At 39.1% G+C, this 14104-nt stretch overlaps 1 protein-coding gene across 5 annotated transcripts in view; it reads left to right on the forward strand.

Moving 5' to 3' along the window:
• The first annotated feature begins 2271 nt into the window (after positions 1-2271).
• LOC106567559 (double C2-like domain-containing protein beta) overlaps positions 2272-14104 on the forward strand; it is a 365846-nt gene continuing 354013 nt past the window's right edge. For 4 of the 5 annotated variants that reach the window (XM_045693459.1, XM_045693460.1, XM_045693461.1 and 1 more), the window contains exons 1-2: positions 2272-2529; positions 8810-8882. The gene's annotated coding sequence lies outside the window, so the exon portion shown is untranslated. The remainder of the gene's footprint in view (positions 2530-8809; positions 8883-14104) is intronic. The other variant, XM_014137018.2, reaches the window with a different exon arrangement.

A 14104-nucleotide genomic window follows, 5' to 3' on the forward strand; every position in this document is an offset into this window, starting at 1 on the left:
GATGAACAATGCCTTTTCCAGCATGATGGAGCACCTTGCCATAAGGCAAAAGTGATAACTAAGTGGCTCGGGGGAACAAAACATCAATATTTTGGGTCCATGGCCAGGAAACTCCCCATACCTTAATCCCATTGAGTACTTGTGGTCAATCCTCAAGAGGCGGGTGGACAAACAAAACCCCAGAAATTCTGACAAACTCCAAGCATTGATTATGCAAGAATGGGCTGCCATCAGTCAGGATGTGGCCCAGAAGTTAATTGACAGCATGCCAGGGTGGATTGCAGAGGTCTTGAAAAAGAAGGGTCAACAATGCAAATATTCACTCTTTGCATCAACTCCATGTAATTGTCAATAAAAGCCTTTGACACTTATGAAATGCTTGTAATTATACTTTAGTATTCCATAGTAACATCTGACAAAAATATCTAAAGACACTGAAGCAGCAAACTTTGTGGAAATTCATATTTGTGTCATTCTCAAAACTTTTAGCCACGACTGTACTGATGGAATGTTGCGTCATATAGCGAATGTTCCCACTCTGGTTTTGGCATGTGCGCTCTAGCCAACAGATACAGTGCGGGTAGGCCACCTACCTACATGATGATGAGATTATTATGGATCAGAGAGAATTTTAATTTGCACCTTGCATCACCCTGTAAAGTTGATCATAATTTATTTCATCTGTAGCTTTACCTAATAAACTCCATGCATTCCCAAGTCATAGTGGGGGGACCACACAATATATCATTTTGCGACTCCAAGTTTACTTCAATATGATGGTTATTATATCAATATTTGGGTTTCCATAATTCATTTTACAGACACAAAAGATCCCACCTTGTCTAGTGTATTTTGTTTTGTCAGTTAACCCACTGTTCCTAGGCTGTCATTAAAAATAAGAATTTGTTCTTAACTGACTTGCCTAGTTCAATAAAGGTAAAATAAATAAAAACGTTTCTGAGACTATGTTTCTGTCCTCCTGCAACATCCTTATCATGGAAGCTCATTCCCGCCACCAATTTATTTTACAAAATGTCAATACTATATAGTAATTTTGAGATACTATCTAAACATTTTGAGATACCATACATTTTTGGGGGGGAAATCATAATTCTTTTTTGAGATAAATAAGTCGACATTACGAGTTAAACATTTGAGATTCTAAGCTGAAATTTTGAGATAGTAGACCCTACTTATAAGTTATATTTCTTAATTTGTAACATTGTTTGGTGATTTCTATGGAAGCCCATTCCAGCCACCCAAATATTTGTTTATGTCAATACTATCTACAAATTTCGAGATACTATCAAAATAAATTATGCTTAAGTTGAAATTTTGAGATAAGTAAGTCAAAATGTAAAAATAGTAGAACATACTTATAGGATATGTTTCTTCATTTGTAACATTGTATGGTGATTTCAGAGGTTGCACCACAGGTCCCAGAGTGATTATTAAGAAATAAACATGTACATTAAACACTAAACAATGTATTTATAGTATTAGTGGACACACTTATGTATTCAGACTAGAGATGTGTCCACAAATATAATAAATACATTGTTTAATGTTTCATTTACATGTTTATTTCTTAATAGGCACTAAATACAACATTTGCATTATACACAATTATGATGACCGCAATGGATTTATAATCAATTCAAGAAGGTGATTTCCCACAATGAAAGTCCTGCAATAAGAGCTAAGATGCTAATATTTGTGTAAACTCTACACAGTTTGCTCTGTGCGTGTCACTGAGTAGGCTGATACCCCATTTCATGGGTGCAGCATCCATAGGTTAGGGCCTTGGACCTAGGCAGTACAATGCAGTATGAATGTCTGGAAAGACGAATGACTGGAAAGGTGATTTCCACAGTAAAAGTCCTGCAATAAGAGCTAACACACTAACATTTGTGTAAACTCTACACAGCTCTGCTCTGTGAGTGTCAGTGAGTAGTCGGATATCCCATTTCATGAGTGCAACGTCCATTAGGCTGTACAGTGCACATAAGTATGCCTCAATGCAATTCTAAAGTCTAATTCATCTACAGTGCAATATCAACAGATTTTTTGGGGTCAAATTAACTAATTATTGTATTTTTATAATAACATTCCGACCTTGTTTAACATTATTTAGTACAAATATGGCATAATTCCACTATTAGTATCCGTTTGAATCACTTTCAATGGGTGACTTTTAATTTGAAGGCGAACAGCAAATTCCACTGGTGTGGCTAATCCTTATTGTGGCTAGCTTCACACGGGTAAGGTAGCTGAATAAGGAAGCATTGGAGCACTGCGTGGTTGTCGTTTGCTCCCTGTGACACAAACAAATGCCCATATCTCTTCGAATACATTGACTAGAGGAAACAGTAGAAAAGTCCACCGTAGACTCCAAAGTCTCCTTGAATTGGATGTGTTTCATGGTAGCAGACCGGTGTTTTTGTGCCAGAGTTCACGTGAAGTTCCAGGAGCAGCTGGAGCAGAGAGAGTAAACCTGCAAGGACCCGCTAATAGCCTCCGGACACGCAGGTAAGATAAGTTAACCTCTTCATAGTATAGGAAGCTAAAGCAATGTTTTTTTGTGAGCTACAATTCATGGCACATTATGCATAATACCTAAATGCATACAAACATTCACACTAGCCTGGAAAAGCCTACATATGTTCTTTTCATTCATCAGTATAATAGCTGGCTGAAGATTTGAGTCATACAATACAATACCTTTTTAACTGGAAAGGCTATTTTAGAGCGTAGAAAATGCATCATATTAGTACAGTACATAAACCACAAGAGACACTGGATCCTGTGTAGCTGACTGTATAGGTAAAGTTGTTGTCTAGAAACGCGTCACGCTTAGGTTGTTTTAGCGGACTGAACTCCACTCCATGGTGAAACAAGCAATTAATGCAGGTAGATTAGCCTTCTGTCAGAGACATACCTGGGATGTGTTCATTACGGAAACCATTCACCGTTTAAGAACCAAACGGAAGCAAACCGAGCAAAACGAGAGTTTTTATTGGAGAAATTCAGGTAGGTCCCTATCCGTTCTGATTGCTTCTGTTGAATATACTTTTTGCAACAGAATCGCGGGAAGGAATACACCCCTGTTGAATCTATACAACGCTTGGGGTCTATTCATTATGCTTATTCTGTTGCAAAACGTTTCGTTTGCTGCAAAGTGTTTTGCAACAGAAACCTTTACTCCAACGGAAAACGTTTTGTAACAGAAATGAGAGTTCATAATGGACTAATTCAGGTAGGTCCCTGACGGTTCGTTCTGTTTGGTTCTTAAACCGTTAACGGTTTCCGTTGCCAGACGTAATGATTACACCCAGTGGCAATTTTAGCATGTAAATCTTGGTGGGGAAAACACAACAGTAAACAATACATTAATTGCACAATAATAGTGACAAACGGTGCCCACAAACTGTTAGTGCCTACATAAAGCTGCCAAAATATCACAGCTTTCTTTTCAGCACATGGAGTGAATCCTTCCCACTGCTACACTTGGCTATCAGCTACGCCTTGTCTGACAGCAAAACAGTTAATTCAGCCTCATTTACTGCCTTTTTAAAAACCTAGCTGATATGGCTGACTTGCTTAAACAAATGTGGTTTCTACTGACAATTGAGATGTACAAACTATTGCAAAGGGAACGATCAGCGGAACATTTTGCTTAAGACATTAATGAACGAGCTAAGACAGAAGTAGTCAATACAACTATTTGTTCAGCACTTTTGAAATGAACAGCGACAGAATTCAGAACATGGGCCGTTCTTACAGTATTCTCCCAGTACACCAAGTCACAACTGTAGGATAAATAAAGGGGGCATATAAGCAGACCATGAAAGCACTTGCAATATTCGATGATGACATGTCTCTAAAACAGGCTATAGGCTACATGTGCATCACCAAGTCAGAACAGTAGGCTAAGTTATGAGGGGGAAAGGCAACAAATTATTAGGGTGAGGCACATGGGATACTAACAGGTTACTACACAACATACACTTAGTATTACTTAGCGACAGTATACATATCTCCCTGGCATATTACATAATTTATGCAGCAGCATACAAGACATTTGTATGTCTTATATGCGGCACGTAGCCTAGTGGTTAGAGCATTGGGCCAGTAACCGAAAGGTTGCTAGATCGAATCCCCGATCTGACAAGGTAAAAATCTGTCATTCTGCCCGTGAACAAGGCAGTTAACCCACTGTTCCAAGGCTGTCATTTTAAATAAGAATTTGTTCTTAACTGACTTGCCTAGTTAAATAAAGGTTAAATAGAAAATAAAAATGTTGGACTCCCCTTGTTGTGCTGTGCTCACTTGAACAGGAAGGTTGTCATCAAAGTCAGGCATTCTCTGGATTTATGATGCTTTCAAGACAACTGAGAACTCGGAAATAACAAGGTCGAATCATGACATTAGTGATCTTCAGGACGAAGCTCTAGAAAGAGGCCAGACCTCCCGACTTGGATGACCGTTCAAAAGTTATTTTTCCAGTTAGAGCAATTTTTTTCAGAGTTGTTAGTTGACTTGAACTCACTGAAGTCTGAGATTTCCCAGTTCTGAGTTTCCAGTTGTTCTGAACGTGTCGGAAGTCATGTTGGATTGCCAGCATGGCCAATATTTTATATATATATATATATATATATATATATATATATAACGCACATACATACTGTGTATTTGGGAAGTATCCCTTCCCTTTTTCCCCATTTTTTTTTTTTTTACGTTTCAGCCTTATTCTAAAATGGATTTACATTTTTTTAAATCCTCATCAATCTACGCACAATACCCCATAAAGAGAAACAGGTTTTTTGAAAATGTTGCACATTTAATACAAATATTTCAAAAATTACAGAAGTATTCAGACCCCTTCCTATGAGACTCGAAATTGAGCTCAAGTGCATCCTGTTTCCATTGATCATCCTTGAGATGTTTCTACAATTTGATTGGAGTCCACCTGGGGTAAATTCAATTGATTGGACAGGATTTGGAACGGCACACACCTGTTTTATATAAGGTCCCACAGTTGACAGTACATGTTAGAGCAATAACCAAGCCATGAGGTCGAAGAAATTGTCCATAGAGCTCCGAGACAGGATTGTTTTGAGGCACAAATCTGGGGAAGGGTACCAAAACTTTTCTTCAGCGTTGAAGGTCCCCAAGAACACAGTGGCCTCCATGATCCAGGCTGTATCACAACCAGCCGTGATTGGGAGTCCCATAGGGCGGCTCACAATAGGGGGAAAGGGGGATACCTAGTCAGTTGTACAACTGAAATGTCTCTTCCGCATTTAACCCAACCCCTCTGAATCAGAGAGGGGTGGGGGGCTGCCGTTATCAACATCCACGTCTTCGGTGCCTGGGGAACAGTGGGTTAACTGCCTTGCTCGGGCAGAACGACAGATTTTTTTTACCTTGTCAGCTCTGGGATTTGATCCAGCAACCTTTTGGGTACTGGCCCAATGCTCTAACCACTAGGTTACCTGCCACCACTGGCCCAGCGCTGTCCGGGTTTGGCCGGTGTAGGCCGTCATTGTATATAAGAATTTGTTCTTAACTGACTGTGCCTTGAATTGTAAATAAATCACTGAAAGTGTCACCAGCAAAGCACCATCACACCTCCTCTTCCATGCTTCACGGTGGAAACCACACATGCGGAGATCATCTGTTCACCTACTCTGCGTCTCAAAGACACAGTGGTTGGAACCAAAAATCCCAAATTTGGACTCCATCAAACCAAAGTTTAGATTTACACCGGTCTAATGTCCATTGCTTCTGTTTCTTGGCCCAAGCAAGTCTCTTCTTCTTATTGGTGTCCTTTAATATATTTTTTTAATGTAATCTTTATTTAACTAGGCAAGTCAGTTAAGAACAAAATCTTATTTAAAATGATGACCTAGGAACAGTGGGTTTAACTGCCTTGTTCAGGGGCAGAATGACAGATTTTTACCTTGTCAGCTTAGGGATTCGATCTAGTAACCTTTTGGTTACTGGCTCAATGCTCTAACCACTAGGCTACCTGCCGGCCCCAGAGTACTGGTAGTAGTGGTTTCTTTGCAGCAATTCGACCATGAAGGCCTGATTCACGCAGTCTCCTCTGAACAATTGATGTTGAGATGTGTCTGTTACTTGACCTTTGTGAAGCATTTATTTGGGCTGCAATTTCTGAGGCTGGTAACTCTAATGAACTTATCCTCTGCAGCAGAGGTAACTTTGGGTCCTTCCTTTCCTGTGGCGGTCCTCATGATAGCCAGTTTCATCATAGCGCTTGATGGTTTTTGCGACTTTTTTTGTTTACTGCAGGATTCCATATGTGTTTCAGTTTTGATATCTTCACTATTATTCTACTATGTAGAAAATAGTAAAAGAAAATTGAAAAATGCTTGAATGACTGTGTCCAAACTTTTGATGGGTAATATGTGTAGGAGTAATAAAAATGTGATTTCTATAGTTTATTTTTTTACATCTCAAATCGAAGTTTATTGGTCGCATACACAGTTTAGCAGATGTTATAGCGGGTGCAAATAAATGCTTCTGTTACTAGCTCCTAACAATGCAGTAAAATGTCAAACAAGTAGGCCTACACAAATAATCAAAAAAATAAAAAGAAAGAAATCAAAAATGTTGGGACTAATCCAATTAACAACCCAAATAGCACGGTAACAGGAATCAAAATCCCATCTATACTTATGTAGGCCTACACTGGAATAATTTACTCAAGATATGCTAAGAATGATATTTACAGCAGTAGAAGCAGTATATTAATCAGCTATGTCAAGAATCCATTGTATAAATAAATATGTGGTGTATAAACAGTGTAACTAAATACAAGGTACAGTATGAGCTATGTCGGGAATATAATATTTTATTACTCAGTGTGAAACGGGAAGTGTCCAGTGGTTCAATGTCTCTATGGCATGGGACAGCAGCGTGTGTGTGTGTGTGTGTGTGTGTGTGTGTGTGTGTGTGTGTGTGTGTGTGTGTGTGTGTGTGTGTGTGTGTGTGTGTGTGTGTGTGTGTGTGTGTGTGTGTGTGTGTGTGTGTGTGTGTGTGTTGTGTGAATGAGCATGCATCACCGGTAGACAGCTAGTGATGGCCTGGTAATAGAAGATGCTTTTAGTCTCTCGCTTTCCATGGCTCAGATGACTGAAGTCCTTAAAGGAGAAGTTTTATTTTTTACTACCAAATCTATATTTTTGATGTAAATGGAATATTGTAGAAGGGTCCAGACATCTTTTTTGTAATTTTGTATATTTTTTTAAGAAATTTACCCCAAACAGCAAATCACTTCCTCGTCCTTTGTTGTGTAGTATGTGGGCCCCGATAAAACATGAACAATGGCTTCAAAAACACCCAGATACATCCTTTTAGAAACAGCAAAGCTCGCAGTATAGTGATGCAGGTCTTGAGATGTTGTACACATGAAATTGTGTCACTCCGAACTTTATCCGCAACGTTATATTCCATTTTGTTATGACTCAAATACTAACGTCTGTTTGGATATTTCAATATTTAAATCACTGTGCCTATCCCTACAAGCAATAAAGTAAAAAATAACACTAAAATAAACAAAAGACTGCAAAGTAGCAACCATCGTTATCCCACCTGGTAAGATTTTGACGACAATTGTATTGCTTTGTGGTTGTATGTCCTAAAGGCAGCCTGTTTTGAATAGGCCACAATATCATCCCTCTGGGACCACAGAGAGGTATGGGTCCTCAGGCAGAATTCACATTCAACCTCAATCAAAATAGAGTTAATTTGATACATACATACATACATACATACATACATACATACATACATGCATACATACAGTGAGTGTACAACACATTCTAAACACCTGATCTTTCCATTACAGACTGACCAAGTGAATCCAGGTGAAAGCTATGATCCCTTATTGATCTTGTTAAATCCACTTCAATGTGTATATGAAGGGGAGGAGACAGGTTAAAGAAGGATTTTTTAAGCCTTGAGGCAATTAAGACATGGATTGTGTATGTGTGCGATTCAGTGGGTGAATGGGCAAGACAAAAGATGTAAGTGCCTTTGAACGGGGTATGATGATAGGTGCCAGGTGCACCGGTTTGAGTGTGTCAAGAACCGCAACAATGCTGGTTTGATACACACAGTTTCCCGTGTGTATCAAGAATGGTCCACCACCGGAAGGACATCCAGCCAACTGTGGGAAGCATTGGATTCAACATGGGCCAGCATTCCTGTGGAATGTTTGACACATTGTAGAGTCCATGCCCTTACAAATTCAGGCTTTTCTGAGGGCAAAAGGGGGTGCAACTCAATATTAGAAAGTTGTTCCTAATGTTTTGTACAGTTAGTGCATAATTTATATATCATCCCTCTGGGTCCTCAGATAGAATTCACATTCAACCTCAATCACTTAAAGCCATGGCATGCAAATTACAATAACAGACGAGTTACAAGAATTGAAAGGAACACTGTCACATTTAATTTCAATGACTTGCATGCACAAAGAGCCCTCCCCAAATAAGATCAATGAGTCTCTCAGAATTGTTGGAAAGAGCATGTCAATGGTAACCGTGTTAGCCTTTTCCTGTCGACTGGTGTTAGCTGGAGAGCCATGGCACTGCTTTTGTTATCCCAGTCAATCACCGCAGTCTGTTTTGGAAGGAACGGAATGTTTCTGCAAGGAATTGTTCTTCTGTCATGTGTCCAGCCTGTCAGACAAGGCAGGCAGGCTGTGAACTATTTATAAGAGCTCAACCCCTGACTTCACTGTTTCCTCCTTTTCCTTGCTCTCACCGTTATTTGTTCACAGGCCTAGCCCGTGGCAAGGCGATTTAACCGGCTCTCGTAGACCTCGCTCGTTCAAAGGAAGGGGGAGTTTGCAGGTAAACATTTTCTCTCTCTTAACTTTACTCTGTTTGCCAACATCTTTTGTGCTGTGGTTTTTGTGTGGGACCTGGGTTGTCTTGAACAGATGCCAAGGCAGGTTTTCCCCATGAAAAGATGCAGAGAGTGATTGCCCCAGAGCTAAAGCACTTTAGTTTAGTTCATGGAAAGAGTGTTTGATTAGGTTGAGGTGCACTCTGAATCAGTCAGGCATTACTGCCAGATAAGAGCCATTGATGACTGCTTTAATGTTGCTCTGTTTCATGACCTGTGATAGATTAGAAAATGAATCCAATTGGTTGGTAAAAAAATCTTCTCTTGTGATTCAATACGTGCACTGAAATTTGATGTAAATCACAAGTTGCCTGGTGACTCAAACTACATTCATCTGCTGCTCTATGTTCGCTTCATAATTCAGTCTGAGACTGCCATCGTTGAAGTCCTTTTTAGTGATGTTTAAATGAGGGGTGTTGTGCAAAACAATGTCATCAGCAATTGGATCATCAAACCAATCCAAGTATCAAAGCCAATGACACATTTTCAAAACGCTGCTTTACCCATGTGTTCTAGCCCTGGCCCAACCCATCGGCTTCTGGAACCAATCAGAACAGTTAACATCTGTCTGCGTTCTAGAAATCGTCGAGGAGGTACAAAGATCCAGACTAATTGGGGAGAAGAAAATAACGTCTGTGGGTGTGGCATAGCGTTTGGCCGGAGCAAGGAGTTTGGGTAGCCAGGCAACATCACAAGGCAGTGTAACTCAAAAGGAGGAACACATGGAGAAGCAGAGATAGTGTGCTTTAATTTGTGTAAGATTGAGCATATCTCTTTGTATGCAAATAAATCATTAAACTAGAAAAGGAAGTGTCAGTAGAAACTTTGTTTGCTCAGCTAGCTGAAAGTATTATTTATTATTAATGGTATTGGGAGAGGTTTTACACAGTTGACAGCTCTGTCTATTTTTGAGATATGAGATAAACCAATGAAAAGTAAATATTTGGTGACCATTGAAACCAATGTTCCAATGTTGATTAATACAACTTTAAATGCTTACAGTTTAAAAAGTATGGCCGAACAGTTATCAAATGCTGCAATGAAGCAGCTAAAGTAATAAAAAGGCTACCCAAAACGTTTGACGCAAGTTAAACAATTTAAAGGCAATGCTACCAAATACTATTTGAGTATGTAAACTTCTGACCCACTGGGAATGTGATGAAAGAAATAAAAGCTGAAATAAATCATTCTCTCTACTATTATTCTGACACTTCACATTCTTAAAATAAAGTGGTGATCGTGTGTGTGTGTGTGTGTGTGTGTGTGTGTGTGTGTGTGTGTGTGTGTGTGTGTGTGTGTGTGTGTGTGTGTGTGTGTGTGTGTGTGTGTGTGTGTGTGTGTGTGTGTGTGTGTGTGTGTGTGTGTGTGTGTGGAGAGTAATCAGGAAGGTGATATTCCAGGTGTGCCTGATGATGAGGCACAGGTGTGCATAATGATGGGTAGCCAGGGCCGGTGGTTAGTAAACCGGCAAAGTCAATGCTGGAGGGGAGGAGCAGGAGTAGAAGTGACAATGTCATTGTTTGACTCCAAGTTTACTTCCATATGATGGTTATTATATCAATATTTACGTATAAATGTGTTTCCACTGCCATTTCTCACATACTTCATTTTACAGACACAAAAAGATCCTATCATATCAAAGGAACAGTTTGTACCGACATTTCCTGTTTTCATCAGCCCGGTCGTGAATTTTTTCATGCCTCAGGTAATTCATCCGAATGAAATGATTGGATGGAAACCTGGTTACTGACTTGGCATATTCAGTCTGAAACCTGTAAATGTGTGTTGTTTATTGTGTGTGTGTATGTGTCCTGATGAATTGTACTGTGTTTGTTTGCTTTGCTCTAACCATACTTAATGTAGTCAGCTGGGCCTGATGCCAAAGCACTAATGTGGAACAAAGGCCATTAGGTGGGTTGGAAATGTAAATAGAGTTAATTGCTCAGCCATAAACAAGGACATGGCGGCTTCTCTCAATGACATGGCATTATACGCTTATAGCCATAGCGTATTAGTGGTGGGGAGTAGAACTGGGCAATATGGACAAAATCCATATCGCGATAAATTGCCTAAATTACTGCAATAACGACAAATAGAAAGTTTAACATTAATCTGCACCACAGTTTATTTTATTTTTTTATGATCCTTTAAACTACTACTACTGGTTTAATGGTTGTAGCCATCAATTGTCCCATTAACAGTCACCGTTATTAGCAAACTTATTTCATTTCAAACTTCACATTTCTCTAATATAGGTTACTTATCGTAATGAATGATATTAATCAAATGCCTGCAAAAAGTGATCGGTACAATCAATGTCGATTAATTTTCCTTTTATTGTCCCATCTGTAGTAGGGAGGTTGTAAGTAGAGGTTGACCGCTTAATCGGAATGGCTGATTTAAGTAGGGCCGATTTCAAGTTTTCATAACAATGGGTAATCTGTATTTTTGGCCGCTGATTTTTAAATTAAATTTTTTTTTTTTTTTACACCTTTTATTTAACTAGGCAAGTCAGATTAAGAACACATTCTTATTTTAAATGACAGCCTAGGAACGGGGGTTAACTGCCTTGTTCAGGGGGGATTCAGGGATTCGTTTTTGCAACCTTCTGGTTATTAGTCCAACGCTCTAACCACCTGCTTTACATTGCACTCCACGAGGAGCTTGCATGGCAGGCTGACTACCAGTTACGCAAGGGCAGCAAGAAGCCAAGGTAAGTTGCTAGCTAGCATTAAACTTATCCTATAAAAAACTATCAATCTTAACATAATCACTAGTTAACTACACATGGTTGATGATATTACTAGTTTATCTAACGTGTCCTGCGTTGCATATAATCGATGCGGTGCCTGTTAATTTCTCATTGAATCACAGCCTACTTCGACAAACGGGTGATGATTTTAACAAGCGCATTTGCGAAAAAAGCACTGTCTTGCACCAATGTACCTAACCATAAACATCAATGCCTTTTTAAAAAAAATACATACACAAGTATATATATTGCCTGCTAACATGAAATTGTGTCACTGCTCTTACGTTCATTGCCTGGCTCGTTGCACACTAATTTGCCAGAATTTTATGTAATTATGACATACCATTGAAGGTTGTGCAATGTAACAGGAATATTTAGACTTAGGGATGCCACCCGTTAGATAAAATACGGACCGGTTCCGTATTTCACTGAAAGAAAAAAACGTTTTGTTTTCGAGATGATAGTTTCCAGATTCTACCATATTAATGACCTAAGGCTCGTATTTCTGTGTGTTTATTATATTATAATTAAGTCTATGATTTGATAGAGCAGTCTGACTGAGCGGTGGTAGGTACCAGCAGGCTCGTAAGAATTCATTCAAACAGCACTTTCATGCGTTTTGCCAGCAGCTCTTCGCAATGCATTGTGCTGTTTATGACTTCAAGCCTGTCAACTCCCAAGATTAGGCTGGTGTAACCAATGTGAAATGGCTAGCTAGTTAGCAGGTGCGCGCTAATAGCGTTTCAAACGTCACTCGCTCTGAGACTTGGAGTAGTTGTTCCCCTTGCTCTACATGGGTAACGCTGCTTCGAGGGTGGCTGTTGTCGATGTTTTCCTGGTTCGAGCCCAGGTAGGAGTGAGGAGAGGGACGGAAGCTATACTGTTACACTGGTAATACTAAAGTGCCTATAAGAACATCCAATAGTCAAAGATATATGAAATACAAATCGTATAGAGAGAAATAGTCATATAATTCCTATAATAACTACAACCTAAAACTTCTTACCTGGGAATATTGAAGACTCGTTAAAAGGAACCACCAGATTTCATATGTTCTCATGTTCTGAGCAAGGAACTTAAACATTAGCTTTTTTACATGGCACATATTGCACTTTTACTTTCTTCTCCAACACTTTGTTTTTGCATTATTTAAACCAAATTGAACATGTTTCATTATTTATTTGAGGCTAAATTGATTTTATTGATGTATTATATTAAGTTAAAATAAGTGTTCATTCAGTATTGTTGTAATTGTCATTATTACAAATAAATAAAAGAAATTGGCCGATTAATCGGTATCGGCTTTTTTGGTTCTCCAATAATCTGTATCGGCGTTGAAAAATCATAATCGGTCGACCTCTAGTTGTAAGTGTTAGCGAGGGGAAAGATAGTATAAAAAGTCAGTGTTCATACATTTTATTTTTAAGTTGTCTAAAGTCGATTGTGACCTGGTCAGTTTCTTGAAGACTTATAACATACTGTATTTCTCAGCGGACCTGTCTTTTCCTATTAGTGCCAATGAAACATAAAAAGCGAGGAGAGGTTGCTACTTTTGAGTACTCAGATGTAGCCTGACGCTGGCACGAGATTCAATTCAACAGATTAACGACCTACCCACAATGATGGACTTTTAAAGGCAATAGCCCCAATGTTTATGGAAATTACGTTCGCTGTAAATGTTACTGCAAATGTCAATTTATGTCGAAATCACCTTTAGAAGTCCATCGCATTGTACAGGTTTTTACAAGTGTTTTATCAGTGTTGTTTTTGAAAAGAGTAAAAAATGTGTTTTTAGTTTTAGTTTGAATTCAACTTTCCTTAAAGGACCTCCCCAGAGGATGTTGTCGCCACTATTTCTACGTAATTTTACATTTAGTTTCCTCCGCCGAAGAATGGCGAAGGCTACTTATACCTATTCAGGATTTGAGTTTGGGAATTTCCACGTGGAGTTGATAAATAAAAACTAATGGGGCACCGACAGCTGTAGCTAGCTATCTTGCTAACCTTATCAAGCAAGCTAATGTTATCTGCTGTTGCTGTTTTTTTATTTGTTTTATTTACTAAACCGTAATCAAAATATTAGCCTGCTGGCTCTATGGCTGGTTCTGGAGCTGGATTTGTCATATGCATTGATTTAGGGAACACTTTCCACAGATGGAAACCACTGGCCTATCTATTGTTATCTCAAGTTTTGGCATCTTCCATAAATTGCAACCATGATTCCACCACAGAACAATAGAAATAATAAGATGAAGCTCCAGTAATAAAGGTTAAATAAGATGATAATGATACTACATTCTAAATGAATCACAGTGTCACCACAGTGTCACCAGCAAAACACCCCCACACCATCACACCTCCTCCGCCATGCTTTACGGTGGGAACCACACATGCAGAGATCATCCGTTCACCTAC

This window comes from Salmo salar, chromosome ssa13 (assembly GCF_905237065.1).
Source record: "Salmo salar chromosome ssa13, Ssal_v3.1, whole genome shotgun sequence".
Lineage (NCBI taxonomy): Eukaryota > Metazoa > Chordata > Actinopteri > Salmoniformes > Salmonidae > Salmo > Salmo salar.